This window comes from Gracilinanus agilis, chromosome 5 (genome assembly GCF_016433145.1).
Source record: "Gracilinanus agilis isolate LMUSP501 chromosome 5, AgileGrace, whole genome shotgun sequence".
Classification (NCBI taxonomy): domain Eukaryota; kingdom Metazoa; phylum Chordata; class Mammalia; order Didelphimorphia; family Didelphidae; genus Gracilinanus; species Gracilinanus agilis.
In genome coordinates, this window is record NC_058134.1 from 134,207,078 (window position 1) to 134,225,414 (window position 18,337).

Here is an 18,337-nt window from a genome sequence, read left to right on the forward strand (position 1 = left end):
GGAGTACTAAATGGTCTAAGATGATGTGGGAGGTGGGAAAGAGGGGGTGAATAGTAGAGGACATCAAGAGAAACTTGAATGAATAAGAAAAAATAGTATATTCTATTACAAACAAAGAGGGCATGAGAAGGGGAGGGGATGAATACTATTATAAGAAGGAGAGGAAGAGAGCATTAAGAGGTAATATTTAAACCTTACTCTCAGTAGAATAAACCCTGAGAGGGAAGAGTATATCCCCTGGGATATAAAATTCTATCTAACCCTACTGAGAAAGTCAGAAGGGATAAACCAAGGGGAGCAAGGAGGTCAAAAAAGGGAGGGGAAAAGAAGGAGGAGGCAATTCATTAGGCCTTAAAATTAAAAAGAGGTGAATAATAAGGGAGGGGGTTGAAAGGGAAGAAAATAAAAGGAGGGGACAAGGGTTACTGGCTTAAAGCAAACCACTGGTTTAAAAGGAAACAGTGTAAGAAGAAGGGGTAGAACTTGGAGAGGATACCAAAATGGTGGGGAATACAAATATGATAATTATAACTCTGAATGTGAATGGGATGAACTCACCCATAAAACGGAAGCAAATAGCAGAGTGGATTAGAAACCAAAACCCTACCATATGTTGTCTACAAGAAACACACATGAGGCAGGTGGACATATACAAGTTTAAGGTCAAGGGCTTGAGCAAAATCTTTTGGGCTTTGAATGAGAAAAAAAGCCAGGAGTGGCAATCATGTTTTCTGACAAAGCCAAAGTAAAAATAGATATGATTAAAAAGGACAGGGAAGATCATTACATTCTGATAAAAGGCATTATAGACAATGAGGAAATAACATTGCTCAATATGTATGCACCAAATGGCATAGCATCCAGATTCGTAAAGGAAAAACTGGCAGAGCTCAAGTAGGAAATAGATAGTAAAACCATAATAGTAGATCTAAATATTCCTCTTTCAGATCTAGATAAATCAAACCAAAAAATAAATAAGGAAGAGATAAGAGAAGTGAATGAAGTCCTAGAAAAATTAGATTTAATAGATATGTGGAGAAAAATAAATAGGAAAAAAAGGAATACACCTTCTTTTCAGGTGCACATGGTACATTCACAAAGATTGATCATATAATAGGGCACAGAAACATTGCAAACAAATGTAAAAGAGCAGAAATAATAAATGTAACCTTCTCAGATCATAATGGAATAAAAATAATAATTAATAAGGGCACCTGGACAGGCAAATCAAAAATTAATTGGAAATTAAATAATATCATTCTCCAAAACCAGCTAGTCAAAGAAGGAATCATTGAAACAATCACCAGTTTCATTGAAGAGAATGAGAATGATGAGACAAACTCTGTGGGATGCAGCCAAGGAAGTACTCAGGGGGAAATTTATATCTTTGAGTGCATATATTAACAAATTAGGGAGGGCATAGATTAATGAATTGGGTATGCAACTTAAAAAATTAGAAAGCAAGCAAATTAAAATCCCCAGACACAAACTAAATTAGAAATACTAAAAATCAAGGGAGGAATTAATAAAATCGAAAGTAAAAGAACTATTGATTAAATAAATAAGACTAGAAGGTGGTATTTTGAAAAAAACCAGATAAAATAGAAAAAGTACTGGTCAATCTAATTTAAAAAAAGGAAAGAATAAAACCAAATTAAAAGTATCAAAGATGAAAAGGGAGACCTCACCTCTAATGAAGGGGAAATTAAGGCAATCAGTAAAAACTATTTTGCCCAATTATATGGCAATAAATATAGCAATCAAGGTGATATGGATGAATATTTACAAAAATATAAATTGCCTAGATGAACAGCAGAAGGAATACAATAACTAAATAATCCCATATCAGAAAAAGAAATTGAACAAGCCATGAAAGAACTCCCTAAGAAAAAATTCACAGGGCCTGATGTATTCACAAGTGAATTCTATCAAACATTCAAAGAACAACTAATACCAATACTATACAAATTATTTGATGTAATTAGCAAAGGAAGGCATCAAAATAGGCAATTAGGAGACTAAGTTTTCACTCTTTGCAGATATGACAGTCTACTTAAAAAATCCTAGAGAAGGGGCAGCTGGGTAGCTCAGTGGAGTGAGAGTCAGGCCTAGAGACAGGAGGTCCTAGGTTCAAACCCGGCCTCAGCCACTTCCCAGCTGTGTGACCCTGGGCAAGTCACTTGACCCCCATTGCCCACCCTTACCAATCTTCCACCTATGAGACAATACACCGAAGTACAAGGGTTTAAAAAAATTTTTTTTAAATCCTAGAGAATCAACTAAGAAGCCTGTAGAAATAATCAACAACTTTAGCAAAGTTGCAGGATACAAAATAAATTCACATAAATCATCAGCATTTCTATATATTTCCAACACACCAAAGCAGCAAGAGGTAGAAAGAAACACCATTTAAAATCACCCTAGACAATATAAAATATTTGGAAATCTATCTAACAAAACAAACACAGGAATTATATGATCACAAGTACAAAACACTTTCCAAAAAAGTAAAACTTGATCTAAACAATTGGAATAACATTGATTGCTCATGGGTAGGATGAACTAACATAATAAAAATGACCATTGTAACCCAAATTAATTTACATATTTATCACCATACCTATCAAATTAGCAAAAAACTTTTTTACTGAATTAGAAAAAACTATGACAAAGTTCATTTGCAATAACAAAAAATCAAGAATAACAAGGGTAATAATGAAAAAAATGTGAAGAGAGGTGGCCTAGTAGTACCAGATATTAAACTATACTATAATGCAGCAGTCATCAAAATGGTATGGTACTAGCTAAGAGACAGAATGGAGGATCAGTGGAATAGACTTGGGGTAAGTGATGTCAGCAAGACAGTCTATGATAAACCCAAAGAGCCCAACATTTGGGACAAAAATCCACTATTTGACAAAAACTGCTGGGAAATTTGGAAAACAATATGGGAGAGATTAAGTTTAGATCAGCATCTCACACCCTACACCAAGATAAATTCAGAATGGGTGAAAGACTTGAATATAAAGAAGGAAACTGTAAGTAAGTTAGGTGAACACAGAATAGTATAATTGTCAGATCTCTGGGAAAGGAAAGATTTTTAAAACCAAGAAAGAGTTAGAGAAAATTACAAAATGTAAAAGAAATGATTTTGATTATATTAAATTAAAAAGCTTCTGTACAAAAAAACCAACAACAATGCAGCTAAAATCAGAAGAGAAACAATAAATTGAGAAAAATCTTTATAAAAAAAACTCTGACAGGGGTCTAATTACTCAAATATACAAGGAGTTAAATCATTTGTATAAAAAATCAAGCTATTGCCCAATTGATAAATGGGCAAGGGACATGAATAGGCAATTTTCAGATAAAGAAATCAAAACTATCAATAAGCACATGAGAAAGTGTTCTAAATCTCTAATAATTAGAGAATGCAAATAAAAAAAAAACTCTGAGGTATCACCTCACACCTAGCAGATCGGCTAAAATGATAGAAGGGGAGAGCAATGAATGTTGGAGGGGATGTGGCAAAATTGGGACATTAATGTATTGCTGGTGGAGTTGTGAACTGATCCAACCATTCTGGATGGCAATTTGGAACTATCCTCAAAGGGCTATAAAAGAATGCCTGCCCTTTGATCCATTTTTGGGTTTGTACCCCAAAGAGATCATAGATAAACAGACTTGTAGTAAAAAATAGCTGTGCCTTTTGTGGTGGCAAAAAACTGGAACATGAGGGTATACCCTTCAATTGGGGAATGGCTGAACAAATTGTGGTATATGCTGGTGATGGAATACTATTGTGCTCAAAGGAATAATAAACTGGAGGAATTCAGTGTGAACTGGAAAGACCTCCAGGAATTGATGCAGAGCAAAAGGAGCAAAGCCAAAAGAACATTGTACACAGAGACCAATACACTGTGGTAAAATAGAATGTAATGGACTCCTGTACTAGCAGCAATGCAATAAATCAGGACAATTCTGAGGGATTTATGGAAAAGAACACTACCCTCATTCAGAGGAAGAACTACAGGATTTGAAACACAGAAGAAAAGCATCTGCTTGAACACATGGGTTGAGGCGGACATGATTGGGGATGTAGACTGGAAACTACCACACCAATGCAAATATCAACAATTTGGAAATAAGTCTTGATAGATGACACATGGTAAAACCAGTGGAAATGCACATCGGCGATAGGGAGGTCAGGGGGTGAAGGGGAAAGTAAGAATGTGAATCATGCAACCATGTTAACTTTTCTAAAAAGTAAATATTATTAAATGTTAAAAAAGTTTTGTCTAATTTTAGAGATTAATAAAATTAATAAACAATACAACCCATTAGTGTTTAATTATATTCACATACTGCATTTTGTTTAGCCATTTTATCAATTATTACACCATCAATTATTTTCTAGTTCTTTGCCCCCACACAAAAGAGCTGCTAATAATATTTTTCCACACATAGGTCATTTTCCTCTTTCTTCAGTTCCTTTCGGGGGTAAACCTAGTATTGAGGTGCTTTCAGTTTAGTAACTTTGGGGCATAGTTTCAAACTTCTTTCTAGAATGCCTGGTCCAATTCACAGCTCAATCAACAGTGCATTAAAATGTCTTTTTTTATTTTTTATTTTTTCCTTCATAACATCCACAATTGACATCATCCTTTTTGGTTAGCTTTGCCAATCTGATGGTGCATGGTGGAACCATATACTTAATTAGCACTTCTCTAATATAGAGCATTTTTCCTTTTTAAAAAAAATATTTTTAAATGACATGTAATAATATTTGTTTTCCAAAATTTTAAGGCCCAAATTGTCTCTCTTTCTCCTTTCTCTCTCCCCAACCAGAAATGATCTCGATTACACATGTATCATCAAGAAAAATGTACTTCCATATTGTTCATTTTTATAAGAGAATACTCATATAAAACCAAAATCCTCAAATAAAAAGTTAAACATTTTTTCCAGTTTGTTGTTTCCCTTCTCATTTTGGTTATTTTGGTTTTGTTTGTTTTAAAATAAACCTTTTAACTTAATATAATCCACATTATTCATTTTGTGTTTCATAATGTTCTCTATCTTTTGTTTATCCATAAATTCTTCCCCACTGGATATAACAGGGAAATTATTCCATACTTCCCTAATCTTCTTATGGTATCTACCATTAGTTCTAAATCAGATAAACATTTTGACTTTATATTGATATTGGATGGGAGACATTGATCTAGTCCCAGTTTCTTCTATACTGTTTTCCATTTTTCCCAGTAGTTTCTGCCAAATAGTAAACTCTTCTCCTCAAAAATGGAATCTTTGAGTTTATCAAAGATTAAATTGCTATGGTCATTTACTCCTGTGTACTGTGCATCTAATCTATTCCAATAATTGACCATTCTGTTTTTTAGCCAGTATCAGACTATTTTTTTTAAACTTTATTCTATAATTTGAGATCTAATACTGAATGCCAGGTGCTCTTCACATTAAAAAAATAATTTCCTTGATATTTTATTCTTCTAGATGAATTTTGTTATTATTTTTTCTAGTTCTATAATTTAATTTAGTAGTTTGGTATGACACCAAATAAGTCAATTAATTTATGTAGAATTGTAATTTTTATTATGTTAGTTGGCCTACCCAAAAACAATCAATATTTTTCCAATTGTTTAGATATGACTTTATTAGTGTGAATAGTGTTTTGTAATTTTGTTCTATAGGTAATTCCTGTGTTTATCTTGTCAAGTAGACTCCCAGATGTTTTATAGTTTCTAGAGTTTTTTAAAATAGAATTTGTCTTTCTAACTTTTGCTGCTCTACTTTGCTGGAAATCTTTATGGATACTTATGATTTATGAGGGTTTATTTTGAATCCAATAACTTTTCCTAGGAAAATATTAATTTCAACTAGATTTTTTACTTGATTCTCTAGGATCCTCTAAATATATAATCAGATCATCTGCCAAAAGTGATAGTTGTTTCCTCATTACTTACTTTAATTCCTTTACTTTTCTTCTCGGTGCTTAAACTAATATTTCTAGTAAAATGTTGAATAATAATGGTGATAATAGGCATCCCTGCTTCATGGCAGATCTTAATGGGATAGCTTCTAGCTTATCCCCATTACAGAAGATACTTGCTGATTATTTTAGATAAAAACTACTTATTTTACAGAAATGCCCATTTATTCCAATGTTTCGTAATTTTTAAAAATTAGAAATGGGTGTTATATTTTTCAAAGGCTTTTTCTGCATCTATTGAGATAATCATGTGATTTTAATTAGTTTTCTTATTCATGAGGTCAATTATGGTCATAATTTTTCCAATATTAACCAGCCTGGCATTTCCAGTTTAAATCCCTCCTGTTCATAGCAAATGGTCTTTGTGGTATATTGATTGCTATAATCTCACTGCTATTATTTTATTTATATATTTAATCTATATTTATTTAGGAAATTGGTCTATAATTTTCTTTCTTTGCCACTGCTCCACCTGACATAGATATAAGTACCTTATTTATGTCATAAAAATAAATTGGTAGAATGCTTTCTTTACCTACTTTCCCAAATAGTTTACAGAGTATTAGAATTAATTGTTCTTTAAGTGTTTGATAGAATTCACTTGTGAATCCATCTCTCCCTGAAGATTTTTCCTGAAAGAGTTCATTGAAGATGTGTTCAGTTTCTTTTTCTGAGATGGGATTAGAATATTTTCGTTCTTTTTTTGTTAATTGGAGAAATTTATGTTTTTTTAAATATTCATCTATTTTGCTTAGATTATCAGATTTATTGGCATACAATTGGGCAAAATAGGTCCTAATGATGATTTTAATTTCTTCTTCATTGGTGGTGAATTAATCATTTTTATTTTTGAAACAATTTGATCTTCCTCATTCCTTTTTTTAATCAAATTAAATAATATTCTATTTTCTTATATTTTCATAAAACCAACTCCTAATCTCATGTATTAGTTAAATGGACCTCTTACTCTAAATTTTATTAATTCCTTCTTTGAATATTAGGATTTCCAATTTAGTTTTTAATTGACAATTTTTAATTCATTCTATTTCTATTATTTTTAGTTCTATAACAGATTTATTGATCTACTTTTTACCTGTCTTATTGTTGTAAGAATTTAGAGATATAAATTTCCCCCTAAGTACTGTTTCAGCTGCATCCTATGAATTTGATATGTTGTCACTCCCTTTATTGAAATTATTTTTTCTATAAATTTGTTCTTTGATCTACTCTTTCTTAAGAATTATATTAATTTCCAGTTATTTTTGTTTGCCTTTCCTTGGACTTTATTGATTATAATTTTGTGGCACTATAATCTGAAAATGATTTATTTATTATTTCTTTTCTTCATTTGGTTGTGAAGTTTTATGCCTTAATACATGGAAAGTTTTCATGTAGGTTACAATATAGCTGTATGTGGAAGCATAACCTGTATTCTTCCAATTCAGTTTTCTACAGAGTTTTATTAAATCGAACTTTTCTAAAATTCCATTCACTTCCTAAACTACTTTCTTGATAATTTGTGGTTAAAATTATCTACTTTCTAGAGAGTAAAGTCGAGTTCCCACATCAGTATTGTTTTACCTGTCTATTGACTCCTGAAACTCATTTAATTTTTCCCTTAAAAATTTGGAGGATATATATATGTATATATATATATACATATATATATATATATATATACTTGGTGCATCTATGTTTNTTTTTTTATGTTTTGTTTCCATGACCCTTATTATATACAATTTTTATTACATTATGGTTTGAGAAGATTGAAGGCAATATTTTTTCTTTTCTACATTTAACTATAATATATTCATGCCTCAACATCTGGTCAGTTTTTGTGAAGGTGCTTTGTACCATTGAGAACAAGATATACTCTTTTCTCTTTCCAGATATCCATCATATTTAACTTATCTGAGATTGCATTTATTGCCTTGACTTCTTTCTTATTTATTTTTTGGTTGGATTTATCTAGTTCTGAGGGGGGGGAGATTAAAGTTCCCCCATTCTTATAGTTTTGTTAAATGTTTCTGTCTGTAACTCATTTAATTTTTCCCTTAAAAATTTGGAGGATATATATATGTATATATATATATTTGTATATATATATATATATATATACTTGGTGCATCTATGTTTAGCATAATGTTACTTATCTCTACTACTTTTATCAAGATGCAATTTCCTTCCTTATCTCTTTTAATTAATCTATTTTTTGCTTTAGTTTTGTCTGAGATTATTATTTCTACCCCTGCTTTTTTTTTACTTCAGCTGAAGCATAATAATTTTGCTCCAACCCTTTACATTTCTTGTAAATAACATATCATAGGATCCTGATTTTTAATCCACTCTATCTCCTTCTGTTTTATAAGTGAGTTCATTTTATTCACATTCACAGTCATGACTACTGTTGATTCCATTCCATATAATTTTCCTTTTTTCAACCCATTCTTTTTGTTTTTACTTTGTCCCTCCTTATAAGAGTTTTGTGTTTAAACACTGCATCTCCCACTTCATCCTCTCTTCTTTTAACATCCCCTTACCTTTCCTTATTTCTCTTGTACTTTTATTTAGAGTTTCTATATCCAAATAAGTATGGTTGTATATTCCCTTTCATAGCTAAGTCTAATGAGAACAAGGTTTGGGGTATATCATGTTATCCTACTCAATTTGTTCCTGTTCCCTTTGTCTTTGATTTGATAATGATAAAATTATTGAGTTAAAAATATCACCTTTCTGTATAGAAAAACAAACATTTTAACCGTATTGAATCTCTTAAAATTTCTGTTTCTTGTTTACCTTCTTGGTGGTTCTATTGAGTTTTGTTTTTGAACATCAAATTTTCTGTTTTGTTTATGTCTTTTCATCAAGAATATTTGGAAATATTTCTTATTTAATGACCATTTTTTCTCCTCAAAGAATATTATCAGTTTTTCTAGATATTTTATTCTTGGTTGTAAGCCTAGTTCTTCTGGCTTCCAGAATATCAAAATCCAAGGCTTCTGTTTCTGTAATATAGAAGCCTCTAGGACCTCTGTAATCCTGACTCTGACTCCATGATGTATGAATTATTCTTTTCTGATTATTTGTTGTATTTGTTCTTTGGCCTAGAATTTCTGGAATATGCCTATAATATTCATGAATAATGTAATTTGGGGATTTATTTCAGGAGGTAATAATAATTGGATTCTTTTATTTTCTATTTTTACTTCTTCAAGAATTTCACCCAGTCTTCTTTGATATTTTCTTGTAATGTGATATCTGTGCTTTTATTTCTCTTGTCATGGCTTTCTGATAGTTCAATAATACTTAGATTATCTTTCCTTTATCTATTTTCCAGGTTAGTTGTTTTTCCAATGAGATAGTTCATATTTTCTTCTATTTTTCATTATTTTTTTTTTATTTTATTGTTTCTTGATGCCTCATTAAGTCATTAGCTTCTGTTTACCTAATTCTAATTTTTAAGGAATTTTCTTTTTTTCTTATAGGTTTTTATTTTATTTTTTAAAAATTTTCCATGCTTATATGATTTTTCTTGTCTCCTGCCCTCTTCCCCACCCCCCCCCAGAGCTGAGAAGTTGTGTGACTTAATATTTGCTTGTTTCCATGACGATTTATATGATTAAGTTGGGTTTTTTTGTGTTTGTTTTGTTTGTTTTAATATTGGCTCATTTTCTTCTCTTTTTCCTTGAGTTTTATTTTTATCTTAAAAATGGGCTCTCTTCTCTGGGTAAAGGGGACACACTCTTAAATTTCAATTTTTGGTTACTGCTGCCCAAAGCAATTCTTTTAGTTCTTCTGAGGTTATATGATGGTCTGTGAGCAGGGGGCTCTGAAATCTAACTCCCGTTACTAACTTAGTCTCTCCCAGGGTCTGCTGATTTCTCACAGGGCCCAGAGCACTGTAGGATTTGTTAGGGGCTCTGGACTTCCCTTTGACTTGTACCAGTCAGGCACACTGCAGACTGCATTCGGTTGGTGCTTGGCCTCACTACAGGCTTGGGCAGGGGCTCTGGACCTTCCTGTTGGTTTGCGCTGATCAGCTGCACTGTAGATAGCCATATGTTCAGGTTTGGGGCCTCACTGCAGCTTGTGTTTGGGCTAGGAACTTCAAGGTATAGGCATAGGGTACGCTAGGGTCCTGGTGTTGACCAGGATCCAGGTACAGAAAGTCAAGCAGTGGGGGGAGAGGGAAGTTACTGTTGATTTATGTGTATGTATGTATAAGTATATACAAAACTAGAGGGGGGAAAAAGCAGATGATATTAAGAAAAATAGGAAAACAAACAAAATGGAGTAAATGTATATTCCATAAAGAAGTGTGTGGGGCGAACATGGGAGAATAACAATTCACTAGAAGGGTAAAGAGGTTGGAGAGAGGAAATATTTAATACTTAAATGCATTGAAATCAACTTAAAGAAGGAAGAACAATAAGAGCCAGTATTCATATTTTAAGATTTGTTAGGAAAGATTCTCAGAGTTTCAAACTTCCTGAGTCTCAAATCCACCATCTTGGTTCTACCTGTCATGTAATTTTTTTCATAGTTGTATGGCCATCTTGAATAGGTTTATTTAGATTCCCTATTTTATTTGTTTTTTAAAGAATCTTTCCCTGTCTGTCTTAGAATCAATACTAAGTATCTCTTCCAATGTGGAAGAGCAGTAAGGCCTAGGCAATTGAGAGTAAGTGACTTGCTAAAAGTTACATAGCTTGGAAGTATCTGAGGCCAGATTTGAATCTTGGACCTCCCATCCTCATGCTTTGTTCTCTATCTATTAAACCATCTAGTTGCTACTAATTTGGGTATTTTTAATTTTTAAAAAATTCAATGATTTCCTCTATCATCTTCTATTATTAGTACATATTCAAACATATTGATCTTTAGGAGTTTCATTTAATTTATATCTATTTCATCACCAATCTAGTTGTCTAATTTTTTTTCAAAGTTTAGAGGAATAAACTATCTATAAGTAGTATTTGAATCCATTTGGAATTATTCCATCAGGATAGGTGGAGGAATCATGTAATAAAAAAAAAAATTTGCCTCATCAGTCACATATTCATCTCAGGCTTCAGACTTGTAAGATAGATCAGGAAATAAAAACAGATGTTCTTCACTAAATCAAGAAAGAAACTAGAAACAAGTGACTCAACTATTCTGTCTTAGAGCTTTTGTAGACAATGATTTAGTAGAGTGATGTAATCAAGGAGGTCATTTTACAATGCTTACTAAGAAGTACACTTCTTGAATCAGGGGGAATGTCACTTCTATTGGTTCCCATTATGCTTATAGAACTTTTACAGAATATTTCTCATCTTTTCTCATTTCTATCTCTTTTTTAGTTGAGCAAATATTGTAAGATTCAAATTGTTTTTTAAATATATAATATTTTTCTTCTTAAATGATTATATGTTCATTTTCATATTGTTTTATTCAAGTTTAATAAGGGCATCTGAGTGAGATGAATTCCCTCTGAATTCTGTCATCTGTAATCTGCCGTCATTTTGGGGGAGGCTGTAGGGAATCTGGAAATCTGATTTCAATGGTATCAAGAATTCCTTACCTAGAAACTCCCTTGGTCAAATCATATCAACTCCTGGAAGGGAGGATATAGACTCAGGCTTGGCCTTCTTTGAAAGTTAACACTTACATCCCCTCCCTCAAAAAAATAATTTTAAGGTTAGAAGTTAGGGGCTGCTAGGTGGCACACTAATTTTAGAGTACTTGTCCTGGGATCAAAAATTTCTAAGTTTAAATATGGACTCAAATATGAGCTAACTGTGGACAAGTCCTATCTGCCTGAGGATCTTCATCTCTAAAATGGGGATAATAATATCACATACCCCCAGGATTGTTTTGAGGATCAAATGGGATAATATTTATAAAATGTAAATTTGTAAATAATAAAAGCAACAGAGAAAAAAATGAAATTAAGAAAATAATAAAATCATAGCCTTAGTGCTTGTTTGCTACCTCTCAGTTTCAAATTTTGTTTTAAAGTTTCCAATTGATAAATGGGCAAGGGTCATGAATAGGTAATTTTCAGAGAAAGAAAACAAAATTCTCTATAAGCATATGAGAAAATGTTCTAAATCTCTAATAATTAGAGAAATGCAAATCAAAACAACTCTGAGATATCACCTCACACCTAGAAGATTGACTAAAATGATAGCAGGGGAGAGTAATGAATGCTGGAGAGGATGTGGCAAAATTAGGATATTAATGCATTGCTGGTGGAGTTGTGAACTGATCCAACCATTCTGGATGGCAATTTGGAACTATGCCCAAAGAGGGATAAAAGAATGCCTGCCCTTTGATCCAGCTATAGCATTGTTGGGTTTGTACCCCAAAGAGATCATAGATAAATAGACTTGTACAAAAATATTTATAGCTATGCTTTTTGTGGTGGCAAAAAACGGGAAAATGAGAGTATGCCCTTCAATTGTGGAATGGCTGAACAAATTGTGGTATATGTTGGTGATGGAATACTATTATGCTCAAAGGAATAATAAACTGGAGGAATTCCATGTGAACTGGAAAGACCTCCAGGAATTGATGGAGAGTGAAAGGAGCAGAGCCAGAAGAACATTGTATACAGAGACTGATACACTGTGGAAAAACTGAATGTAATGGATTTCTGTACTAGTAGCAATGCAATGACCCAGGACAATTCTGAGGGATTTATGGAAAAGAACTCTACCCACATTCAGAGCAAGAACTGCAGGAGAGTAAACATAGAAGAAAATCAACTGCTTGAATACATGGGTTGATGGGGACATGATTTGGGATGTAGACTCGAAAATACCATCTTAGTGCGATTATCAATAATATGGAAAAAAATCGTGATCAATGACACATGTTAAAACCAGTGGAAATGTGTGTCAGCTATTGGGGTGGTGGTGAAGGGGGCGGTTAATGGGAAAGTAAGGATATGAATCATGTAACCATGGAAAATTTTTCTAAAAAATAAAATATTTAAATATAAAAAAATCAACAGAGGCTGAACTAGGCATCTGTAGGGTGGGTTATAGTTGGGATTGTATAAAACAATATTTTTCATCAAAAAAATAAAAAATAAAGTTTCCAGAAATATAGTAATTAAAGATTGCTTTTTTTTTGGTTTACATTCACAATATTTGAGAAGTCTGATGATTGACTGTCATGTTATTTTTTTCTTCTCATATAAGCTGGACAGCATAACAAAGTTTGACTTATATTCGTACCCATGATTAGGAATTACATAACTTTCAATGATTATGCCTAGGACTTTATATTTTCATTGTTGGAACTAAGCTGGCAACCACATATCTACATTACAATTTTTTTTTGAAACTGGATTGTTTTCTTCCTACTATTGTTCTATCATTCAGTCTTTAAGAAGGAGCTATTTTCAACAAATCTTTTAATATTGTTTTCTTTATCCATTCATATTTCTAAACTCTTTGAGTTTCATCATTGCTTACTTTGAAGATTCTTAGGCTTGGTCTGTTTTTTCTTCATTGCATCTCATGATATTTTTACTAATTTAATTTATTTTATTACTTTCAGTAGATTTGTTATCCATTTTATCATCTTCAGGAATTTCTACATGTTTTGATGCTGCTAGTATTATTTTAGTATATTTGTATCTTGGACTGACTTTTGATTCATTTTGGTATTTTTGTTGAGGCTTCTTTTAATTCAGAATATGTTTTCATTGTGTAAGGGTGCTTGTTTGTTTAATTTTCTTCTTATATCATTGACAATTTTTGATAATTTCTGATTATTTTGTTACATAATTTTAACCTTTCATTAGTTTCTGAGGAAAATATATTTGAAATACATTATCTTCCATTGTGTCCATTAACATTGCCTCCATGAAACTCTTATTATGCCTTATCATTGTCATTTTGCTTAACTTCATACCTTTGTGGAATCAATTTACAATATTATGCCAGATGTTATTGTATATGTAATAATTTTAAAATTAAGGGTCTAAAAATATTTTGCTTCAAGCAGTTTTCTGTTTTTTACTATAAACATATCCTTTTATACCTTCTCTGGTTAAGTAGCTGTTCAACTGTCTTGTATATTCAAAGACAATAACAGAGAATTGAAATAAAAATCCTGTAGAATCATTTGCTTAATAAAAGCATCGCTGATGCTCCATGTCACTCCTAATCCTCATTAAAAAAAAACCCATTGGAAAAGTAATTATAAAATTCTATTTTTTTGTTTATAGTATTTGAGTAATTTATTTTTGCATTAAGCAAAGTGAGGTGCTTGAGTCTCTATGATTCATAATTATAAATTTAATTCATATGGCAAAAACACAAATACAGTTCTAGAAAATATAGAACAGAAATAAATGTGTATGTATAAATATACTCAGAGAATAACACAAATATGTGTAATGGATTTGAGTGAATTTTTATTGACCCACTCAGATTATTACAAAGGGCAGTAGCTTGTTATTCAGTCATATTAGCTCTAGACATAATTATTTGAAAGAAGGAACAAGATCAGAGAGAATAATGTTAGATTTTTAAAGTTAAAATACATATCTGAGGTAATCTTGAATATTTAGGAGTAGCAACTGAAAATAAGAAACAATCAGATGATAAAATAAGTTCCATAAAATAGGTAGCCAATTTAAGATTTTAATAAGGATAGGCATAAGAATGAAACCCATGCTTTCATTTGTATAGGAAATACCCAAATCAGGAAACTCTAAGACTTTAATAAAAGGAAGAATTTCAGTTTTAAATTTAATTTGTTGAGTTGTTATAGCTAATTCAAAATTTCCATTGCAACCCAAAGTTTCTATAGTCCTTTAAGTTCAAGCATACCTCATTTTATTGAACTTTGCTTTATTGTATTTTGCAGATATTGCATTTTTTTGCAAATTAAAAGTTTGTGGGTACCCTATGTCAAGATATTCTGTTGACACCATTTACCTAATAGCATGTACTTACACCATGTCTCTGTTTTATATTTTGGCATTTCTCACAAAATATCAAACCTTTCATCATTAATATTTGTTATGGTGATCTGTGAAGAGTGTTTTTTAAATTTTTATTTAGAATATCATTCCATGGTTACAGGATTCATAATCCACCCTCCCCTGCTCTCTCCTCCCTTCTCTCAAATCCAAAAATCCATTCCACTGAGTTATACATGTATCATTATTCAAAACATATTCCTATGTTATTTGTATTTGCAGTAGAGTGATCTTTTAACATCAAAACCCTAATCACAATAGTGGGGTTCCGGGTTAAGCTGGCAGCAGAGTAAAAAGCAGCTGCTTGACTTCTCCTAACCCACGCATATAGGACTCCTCAAGAAGACATAAAAACAAATCCAGAGAAAAGAAGGGACCTCACAACAGGGCACAGTACTGGAGGTATGTGGAAATGGGGCATTTCCATGCTATAAATGGGTGAAACAGCTCCCACGAAAACACGAGCAGAGCAAACCCCTCCCCCACCCCACACCACCTATAGCTCCAAAGCCAGCTCACTGGAGTTGGAGCAGGTTTGGGGCACCCTTTGGGTCATTGGCAGCTCACCAGGGCTTTTTCCTGGGAGCAGCAAGACTTGGGACCCTCTGGAAGGCTGAGGAACTCGCGGACTCTGAGTGCAGACCCTGAGCCCAGACCCTGAGTCTAGGCCCAGGCGAAAGGGCTGACACAGGCATGGGCCGAGGCACGGATTAAAGCATGGACTGGGGCGTGGACAAAGGGGCTGATTCTGAGTGCAGGAGCGGACCTTGAGTGGGGACCCAGTGCAGAGAGGTGCTTGACTGTGGAAGCAGCTCCCTGAGACTGTTAAAGAAGCTTCAGGCAGAAGAAAGAGCAAGGAGACCACCAGGAGGCTTGTCCCAGAACAACTAGACCTGAGATCTCAGGAATCTCTAAAGAGCAGCAGAAAGATGCTGGGCATGAGCATATAGCTGAGAGGGAACTCAGCTCACAATGGCAAGCCAGAATCATCAGGAAAACCAGAAGAGAAAGATAAAGAAGAAAAAACCTTTAACACTTGACAACTTTTACACAGAAAAAATCCAGACAACAGAGGAAACAGTAGAGGAGAACAAACAATCCAAACCTTCCCAAAACAATGAAAATAGGTCATAAGGTCTTGAAGAGTTCAGATCTAAGATCATGAGAAAGATGGAAGAGATCTGGCAAGAAAATAACAGTTTAAAAGGCAGAATTTCACAATTGGAAAGTGAGGCAAGTAAATCAAAGACCAGAAATGACCAGATTGAAAAGGAAAACCAAAAGATTGTAGCCAAAAACCAGACTCTAAAGGCTAGAATTGGGCAATTAGAAAACCCTAATCACATCCCTATCACGCTACGTGATAGAGCATATTATTTTTTCTTATGCATTTCTGCTTCCACAGTTCTTTCTCTGAATATGGATAGCATTCTTTATCACAAGTTCCTCTGGATTGTTCTGGGTCATTGGGCTGCTGCTAGTAGAGAAGTCCATTATGTTTAATTATGTCATAATGTATCAGTCTATAAGTACAATGTTCACCTGGTTCTACTGCTTTCACTCTGCATCAATTCTTGGAGGCTGTTCCAGTTCCCATGGAATTCCTCCAGTTCATTATTCCTTTCAGCACAATAATCCATTTCTGACATATATCACAATTTATTCATACATTCCTCAATCAATGGACACCTCCTAATTTTCCAGTTTTTTGCCACTACAAAGAGTGTGGCTATAAATATTCTTGTATAAGTCTTTTTCTTTATTATCTTTTTTTTAACCCTTAATTTTGGTGTATTGTCTTATAGGTGGAAGAGTGGTAAGGGTGGGCAATGGGGGTCAAGTGACTTGTCCAGGGTCACACAGCTGGGAAGTGGCTGAGGCCAGGTTTGAACCTAGGACCTCCTGACTCTCATTCCACTGAGCTACCCAGCTGCCCCTCTTTATTATCTTTTTTGGGTACAAACCAAGCAGTGGTATAGCTGGGTCAAAGAGCAGGCAATCTTTTATAGCCCTTTGGGAATAGTTCCAAATTGCCCTCCAGAATGGTTAGACCAATTCACAACTCCACCAACAATGTATTAGTGTCCCAATTTTGCCACATCCCCTCCAACATTTATTGCTTTACTTTGCCAATCTGCTACCTCAGAGTTGTTTTAATTTTTCATTTGTCTAATAAGGAGGTATTTTAACAATATTTCATGTTCTTATTGATAGTTTTGATTTCATCATGTGAAAACTGCCTATCAATGCCCTTTGACCCTTTGTCAATTAAGGAATGGCTTGACTTTTTTTGTCAATTTGACTTAGTCCCTTATATATTTGGGAAATTAAACCTTTGTCAGAGAGTTTTGTTATAAAATGTTCTCCCAGTTTGTTGCTTTCCTTCTAATTCTGGTTGCATTGGTTTTGTTTGTACAAAACTTTTTTAATTTGTATAATCAAAGTAATTCATTTTACATTTTGAAATATTCTCTATCACTTCCTTAGTCTTAAATTCCATCTTTCCCACAGATCTGACAGGTATACTAATCTATGTTCACCTAATTTCTTTACGATTTCACTCTTTATATTTAAGTCATTTACCCATTTTAAATTTATCTTGATGAAAAGTGTAAGATGTTGATCTAAACCTAATTTTTCCCATATTGTTTTCCAATTTTTCCAGCAGTTTTTGTCAAGTAGTGAGTTTTTGTCCCAAAAGTTGGGGTATTTTGGTTTACTGAACACTAGCTTACTGATACCATTTACCCTTAGTCTATTCCATTGAACTACCCTTCTGTTTCTAAGTCCATACTATATTGTTTTTATGACCACTGCTTTATAATACAGTGTAAGCTCTGGTCCTGCTAGGTCCCCATCCTTCACATTTTTTTTCATTATTTTCCTTAATATTCTTGATCTTTTGTTCTTCCAGATGAACTTTGTTGTACTTTTTTCTAATGTTACAAAAAAGTTTTTTGGTAAATTGAATAAGTACATTAATTAGGGTAGGGTTGTCATTTTTATTATATTATCTCATCCTACCCAGGAACAATGAATGTTTTTCAAATTGCTTAGATCAGGTTTTAATTGTGTAAAGAGTGTCTTGTAGTTGTGTTCATATATTTCCTGTATTTTCCTTGGTAGATAGATTCCTAAAAATTTTATATTGTCTAGAGTGATTTTAATTGGGGTTTCTCTTTCTAACTGCTGCTACTGAGTTTTGTTGGAAATATATAGAAATGCTGATAATTTATGTGGGTTTGTTTTGTACCCTGCAGCTTTGCTAAAGTTGTTAATTATTTCCACTAGCCTTTTAGTTGATTTTCTGGGCGTCTTTAAGTATACCATCATATCATCTGCAAAGA